Source organism: Oryctolagus cuniculus, chromosome 5 (assembly GCF_051225735.1).
Source record: "Oryctolagus cuniculus isolate XC-2025 breed Fujian yellow rabbit chromosome 5, ASM5122573v1, whole genome shotgun sequence".
Lineage (NCBI taxonomy): Eukaryota > Metazoa > Chordata > Mammalia > Lagomorpha > Leporidae > Oryctolagus > Oryctolagus cuniculus.
Genome location: NC_142871.1, coordinates 99,839,078 through 99,847,284, shown reverse-complemented (window position 1 = coordinate 99,847,284; position 8,207 = coordinate 99,839,078).

Sequence of the window (8,207 nt, the reverse complement as noted above, 5' to 3'; positions counted from 1 at the left end):
CTCCTGGTCTCCCATGCAGGTGCAGGGCCCAAGCACTTGGGCCATCCTCCACTGTCTTCCCGGGCTACAGCAGAGAGCTGGACTGGAAGAGGGGCAACTGGGACAGAATCTGGTGCCCCGACTGGGACTAGAACCTGGGGTGCTGGCGCCGCAGGTAGAGGATTAGCCTAGTGAGCCGCAGCGCTGGCCTGCTGGTAGGCTCTTGACAGGCGGACATTATTCATGTTTCCTAGGTAGCTATATGATGGACCTGGCATGAAAACAGTGTACAAATTGAAGGCAGAATGTTAAAGAACATATATCAGAAGTTCAGAACATTTGTGTGTGGTAAACCCAAGTTTCTTTTTTTACCAAATTCCTACAAGAAAGAGATGAAGTCAGACAAGGACCAGCTAGCCTGAAAACAGGTAGGTAGGACAGAATATGCACTGCTTTTTGAAGGGAGAAGCTCTCTGCCTGTGATCCAAAGTCTCTTAATAAGAACCTCAAAGATTATCAAGCCATCTTCTTTGGTATCAAAGGAAAGTTGAGGCAAGAAGAGACTATTACCAATCAGAAGCTTTATGACTAGGTATTCCAGTCTCACTATTCTTTCTCCAAAAATTCTAGTATAAATTCTTAGCCAGTATTACAAATTGTCTTCCAGCAAAGATCACATAAGAATAATTGTTATTTTGGACTGCCTCAAAATATGGAGCAAAGTATAGCCAAACAGCTAGAAAGATGACAGAAAATTTTGTTGTCTCTTGGCTTAAAAACTAATGTTATAAACAAGATACCTGTTCGTAGCTCCTAGAACACAGAATTAGAATCTAATAGACTACTTATTACTAACAATACTCTTTGACTGTTGAGTCATTAATGCCAGTCCAACACCCATGTTCACAACAACAAGAACTGGGATCCTACAGTGAACTAAGCTTTCCAAATGGATGTCCTCCTCTACACGTGACATCCCTAGATGTGAGGATGCTGATACTGGGAGAAGTAAGGTTCCTTCAGAAGCCAGAGTAATAAGCTAACTGGGAAGCCAGTGCACGGACAGATTAAGAAATTTTACACTTCCTGTCTAATTCTACTATCTTCTATTTCTAGAATTCTGTATTTTCCTGTGTTTTCACTTCTCTTCTTCCCTGACTTAGAAATTTTATTGTATATTTTCTCTTTCTTGTCTCAATATTGTCTTTAGGGCTTCTTTGACCAAGTCCCCAGACTACAAGCATACATATTCAGAACTGATGAAAAGAAGGGTATCTCATCCAGAGGTCACTGCGTTGGCTAGAGATTTGGAGGAAAGTGGGTTGGGGTATAGTCTGTGTGTATGGAGTGGTACAGATGTTGGGTAGTCAAAGGGGTAGACTAAGGTAGATATTGCTGGTTGTCCATCCATTCCTCATTTATTTTCATTAAGTGCATCTTAATTTGTTTTTCATTTTGCCCAACTAATATATACATAATTCACTTTCATTACTCTCTTGCAGTGATAGTTTACTATATAATAACTACAGCCAATGAGTTATAGGTAGAAATTCATCAAAATACCCTTTTCTGAATAAAAGTCAAAGTACATTTTACCCTTGAATCTTCTACCTTAATCTCATCTGGAAATAAGACATACTATCTGGAGAAACTACAGCCATCATTATGATAATGAGGATGAAGGACACACTCTAAAAAGATGGAAGCTAACAGGAAAGGCAACTCCTTCATGACTTCATTGAGGTTTGCTACCTGATGGAAGACTTCTCTGCTTGAAACAAATGAAACTTACATACACCAGTATTTTCCCTTTGGCATTTTCTTTTTGTATCTGAACACATTATTTGAATAATGTTTTATTTGTCTATTACCATTATTTATTTGAAAGGCAGATAGATGGAAATCTCCATCTGATGGCTGGGCCTGGCCAAAGCCAGGATCTGGGATCTCCATCATAGTCTCTCAAGTGGGAGGCAGGGGCCTGAGCAGTGAGTCATCATTGCTGCTTTCCTTCTGATGAAGAGGAAGCTGGGATCAGAGGCAGAGCTGGAACTTGAACTCAGGCACTCTGACATTGGATGCAAGTGTTCCACATGGCATCTTAACTACTGCACCAAACTCCTGCCCCTAAACACATTCCTGTCGTTAGAATCTTAGGAATAAGGCATCTGTACCTTTTTTTACCTTTTCTGTGTTCCAGAACAATTTGCAAGTCTTTTATTGTCTACTTTTCTCAGATTTTAAAATCCCAAGTGGGCCGGCACCGCAGCTCACTAGGCTAATCCTCTGCCTGTGGCGCCAGCACCCCAGGTTCTAGTCCCGGTCAGCGTGCCGGATTCTGCCCTGGTTGCTCCTCTTCCAGTCCAGCTCTCTTCTGTGGCCCAGGAGAGCAGTGGAGGATGGCCCAAGTTCTTGGGCCCTGCACCCGCATGGGAGACCAGGAGGAAGCACCTGGCTCCTGGCTTCGGATGGGGGCAGCGCCCCGGCCGTAGCAGTCATTTTGGGGGTGAACCAACGGAAGGAAGACCTTTCTCTCCGTCTCTCTCTCTCCCTCACTATCTAACTCTGCCTGTCCAAAAAAAAAGCCCAAGTGATCATTTTCTATAGGTCCTGGCTGTCAATAAAATTTCTAAGTAGATAATCCTGTATTCCTAAGAGCATTTTCCATCTTGGGGAGCTATAATGAAGACATTTTTAAAAGTTCATGGAGAAAGAAATTTAAAAGTAAATATTTTGGTTCAAAAAATTTTTAAATCCACACATTGATTGTTTTCATAAAATACTTTTTTCAAGAACTTGTTGAAGACCCCTTGTATTCATGGATTTAAAGACTTGTGCGCCAACAATGAGGTGACTCAATACAGCAGGGTGATAATTGATAATGCACCATGTATTTTTCGAAAAAAAAAAAAAACTTGAATATTTCCACAATGAAGAAATGCAAAATGTTTGACAAGACAGATACGTTTACTATGATTGGATATTACACAAGTATGCATGTCTTGAAACATCACATAGTTCCCCCAAAATATTTGTAGTATTTCATGTGGCACTTAAAACTAAGAAAAAAAATTTAAATCACACCAAAATAAACTTGTCTTTTAATTCCATATTCCCACGAACTTTTTCACATGGCTTTGTGGTTAAGATTACAATTCTGTGATAGGCGCCTTCCTTGTCCACCAGGTACAGTAGGCTGTGTCTGTACCCCAGCGGGGGCGTTATCAGCTGGCTGTTTACTCTCATGGGGACTCTTAGAACAGCACAGACTTCAGTGAAAATATAGGATGTTTGCTTTTTTTGAAAAATGAGATTTCAGAAGTGTGTCTTAGGCTCCCAGTGATCCTATGTAATTTCTAAAATGTGCACAGACACTGAGCTGTGATCCAATCCATTGTATTAGTTCCATTAAATCTATCACACAGACTGGGAAGGCAAGCTGAAGACTTCTTTTTTAAGATTTATTTATTTATTTGAAAGTCAGAGTTACACAGAAAGAGGAGAGGCAAAGGGGGGGGGGGTGGTCCTCCATCTGATGGTTTACTCCCCCAGTTGGCCACAACGGCCAGAGCTGCACCTATCCGAATCCAGGAGCCAAGAGCTTCTTCTGGGTCTCCCACATGGGTACAGGGGTCCAAGGACTTGGGCCATCTTCTACTGCTTTCCCAGGCCACAGCAGAGAGCTGGATTGGAAGTGGAGCAGCCAGGACTCGAACCAGCACCCATAAGGGATGCCAGCTCTTCAGGCCAGGGTGGTAACCCACTGCGCCACAGCGCCAGCCCCAGCTGAATCTTTTAATGTAAAATGTCCTTTGTATTTTGAATGATGTCAGAGTTGAACACTTGCATAATATTTAACCTGCTGCTGACTTTGCTTAAACTCTGGCATCTACAGGCATCCTCACTATATGAGTTCATTGGTGAAATACTTGTAACTCACTGCACCAACCTATTTGTGGTCCCGACTGATTTGTTTGCTTTTGTTTTTCATGAGAATGGCACCTGCTGTGCCCTCACAGAAAATGTCCAATGCCCGTTTTGAGAACTAACCTAACTAGTCATGGAAACCAGAAAATCTGCAGGGGAGGGAGGGTCCTTTTTGAAACAAAGTGCTCTTTAATTATTAACCAAGTTACTTTGATTTCAAAAGCAGCTGTATTTCTGATGAGTATTAACTGTGTGTAAGTTTCTGTGCTAGCCTTTTGATTGTTTTCAAGCATTATAATATGGGAGGGATGGTTAGAAACAATAATATATTAGAGTTTCTGTTTAACCCTATACAGTATTAAACTGTATCTCCTTTCATTATTTTTTCCACTGCATTCAGTGTTATGTTGGTCCAGATGTAGGCTTCTATGCACATTTTTTAGCTGATTTCTCAATGTGGCATGCTTTATGCATTCAATCCTTAAGGTTTTTTTTTTTTTAATAAACTGTGCACCTGAAGTTTATTAGCAATAAGATAGAAAATTGAGCAAGTTTGTGCCGTAATTTTTTAGGAAAAAAGAATCTGCTCAGTTCCATATTTCATCCATGAAAAACCTGTAATATGGGCAGTTTCCAGGAATAAATAAAAAGGAAAATGTAAATCATTGTAAACGTTGTGTGTTGGATATGCCTGGTGCATGTATCACCATCTTTGATTCTAGAATATTTCATAAAGATGCAGTTAAATTCGGTAAAAATATTTTAATTCTGGATTTTAGATAGTCATTATTTAAGTTCCCACCCATTTCTGTCTGTGATCCTGTGTAATCACTTAACTTTTCTCAGATTATTTCTACATCTTAAAATTTAGTAACTTTTTTAAAAACTTGAAGGTTGTGAGGTAAGTGTAGGAGAGTAAGGACAAAGAGAATTCACATAAATAAAGTTAAGAGAAAGAGGTCAAATTTATTTAGACTCATGTACTTGAATATTTCCATATATTTACTTTAATATTAACTTTATCATTGGAGTCTCTAAAAATATGATTATATATATGGTAAAGTGATGTTGGATTTGCCAGTGAAATATGTGCCTTTGCAAGAAAAAATGCTAAAACAAACAGGAAAACATTACATGCTGTGACGCCTACTTTTTTTTTTCCTAAAGAACATTTTTGCCCCTGTAACTAAGCTGGAAGGCATCAATAAATGTTATTTAACATTTTCAGAGTACCAACCAGGTATAACATACTTTGCATACATTACAGAATTTAGTTCTGTTCCCAGGAACTCTTTATTATCTCCCATTTTGAAAATGAGAAAATTGAGAAACAAAGAGACAATATAATATACCCAAGTTTACTCATATGTTAAATGGAGTTATTTGGATTTAAACTAATCCAGGTAAATTTTTTTTTATTTTTTCAATATAATTCATGACAGAAAACAAGTTTATTCATTTTTCTTTATATCATAAATTATAATATTTTTAGGGAATATGATGGAAATAGGAGCAGCAGTTTTATTTTTCTTAAAGAAATGTTTTTCTTTTTCAGAACAAGGAACTTGGAGCTTAATAGGTCAGTAAAGGTGGAAAGGCATCCAGTATTTTAGAGGCCCTAAGTGTCTATGTGTCTACAAATTGAATAATCATTTGTATGTACATTAAAAAACCTATAATATATATATAACTTTGACTTAGCAAAGAGAACTTAAAAAAATTGTTATAAAAATGTAAGAAAATGCATTAGGCCACTTCTTTTGATGTTTTTCAGTTCTAACAGATTTCCTTCTAACCCAAAGACCATTGTTATGGAAGAGAATTCTCAGCTATTGTATATTCATATATTACTAAATGAAATAAAAATGTTATTAGTTTAATATAACTTTTCTAAAGATTATCACAAGGTAGGTTTTTTTTTATTAAATGTCTCAAAAAATATGCATAACCAATAATGGAAATACTTGCATTGAAATGGCATTCAGATCAACCTCCATGCTTGCATCTCTCGTGAAATCTTTCTAGGAAAGCTGTAACCCATAGTTATTTTAATTTGGTGATAGTAATTTTGCTATCTTAGTGTAAAGTGCTCTTATATAAATTAAATGGAATTATAATTTAAATAAACTTCTAGTGTCACTTGAAGGATCTATATTCTAATGCAATCAAGAAATAATCTCTCAAAGAGGTCTTGGAATCCTGAATCAATTGACCATTCATTTGTTCCCCAGATCTTTTGCTTCCTCTTTCATTTTTGAAAGAAACGTTAGAAGCAAGAAATTGTGAAGTCTTGGGTATAAAGAATGCTAACATTGTTTTAACCTTCTAGAATATCATTGAGGCAGACATGCTTACTTACCTGTTGACGTCCCAGTCATAGAATGCATTGGAAAATTAAATTAATACTAAAAATTGTTTTCATATGAACAATTTGCATCATTCCCCTAGGCATGTACTAAGAACTAAAATACTAAATATAAAAACAAATGATATATTGGCCAACATATGTTACTGAATGACAGCAAGCAAAACTCCAACCTCAGCCCCTTCAATTTTTTTTAAAGTTACTGAATTTTTTTTTTTTTTTATTTTTTGACAGGCAGAGTGGACAGTGAGAGAGAGAGACAGAGAGAAAGGTCTTCCTTTGCCATTGGTTCACCCTCAAATGGCCGCCACAGCCGGCGCACTGCGGCTGGCGCACCGCGCTGATCCGATGGCAGGAGCGAGGAGCCAGGTGCTTTTCCTGGTCTCCCATGGGGTGCAGGGCCCAAGCACTTGGGCCATCCTCCACTGCACTCCCTGGGCCACAGTAGAGAGCTGGCCTGGAAGAGGGGCAACTGGGACAGAATCTGGCGGCCCAACCTGGACTAGAACCTGGTGTGCCGGCGCCGCTAGGCGGAGGATTAGCCTAGTGAGCCGCGGCGCCGGCCTAAAGTTACTGAATTTTAGAGTTAGGGTGAAATTTATAATCCTTTCAACTGGTGAGGAAATTCTAAATAATAGTCTACATTTAAAATTTTAACTGTTCATGGACAAATATTCAATATATCATCTCCTACAGGCTTTCCTGTCAAATTGCATTTAACCCTGTGACAATTATATCAAGTGGTAGTGATTACTCTCCCCATTTTAAGATGTAGAAATAATCTGAGAAAAGTTAAGTGATTACACAGGATCACAGACAGAAATGGGTGGGAACTTAAATAATGACTATCTAAATTCCAGAATTATAATTTTTTTACAGAATTTAACTGCATCTTTATGAAGAGTTTATTTATATAGCTATTCTCAACCTTGGCACTATCTGCATTTCAGATGGGATGACTCCTTGTTGTGGCGCTATGCTGTATGTTGAGGGATGTTTAGGGCGTCCTTGAGCCTTTCTCCCTTGGACACCACTAGTGATGACTTTCCACCTCCTCCCATGCATCCTGTCCTGTGCCAGTCAAATTTTTCTCCAGATGGTACAAATATTCTCTAGAGAGCAGAGTCATCTCTGGTATAAAAATTAGTTCTAGATGAATGAATGTTTATGAAACAGATTAGTTGGTTTTGAATGATCAAATTTAAGATCTTCATTCTATCAGCCAATTGTATATACTCAAATGTGTTCTGAAACAATTTTAAAGCCTTTGAAAAAATACAGCAAACTACAGGCTATGTTAGGGATACTGTTTGTTTTAGTTTAAGCATATGGAAATAAATCAATAATTACTGAAGGAATTGATGAGTGGATGAACAAATAAATTCTTATTCAGACAGTGAGTTAAGGGATCTGTTTGTTCTAAGTCAAGCACTACTAGTCATGACCTTGTTAACTAGCATAAAACTAAGCACTTAAGACACTCACCTTTAGGCCCAGGCAAGGGCTGGAGAGAATGGCCCCACTGGCAGGTGTGGGGAGGAAACAGTCTCCTAGGCAGAAGAGTATTTTCTTTTACTATAGAATTGTGCAACAGGAGGTTATCAATGTGTATAACGCAGTGCTCAAAGGAATTCTGGAACCAACATGATGCCCAGTGGTTCAGCTGGATGGGCAGGCAGGCAGCTGGTACTGTGGAAGTTGGTAAATCAGTAACAGGACTCCATTCACCATTCTGGGACACAGGGTCAAGGCTTGAGTTTCTGAAGATGACTGACAAGAACAAAGATGAGCATATGGCTGTGATCCATTTACAAGTTGAGGCCCTAGCTGGACTCATAATCTTCCTTCACATTGCATGGATAGATTCCTGGTGGTTTACATGCTTTGGTGCGCAATGCATCAAAGCATTGGATTACACTTACAATTAGTACAATTA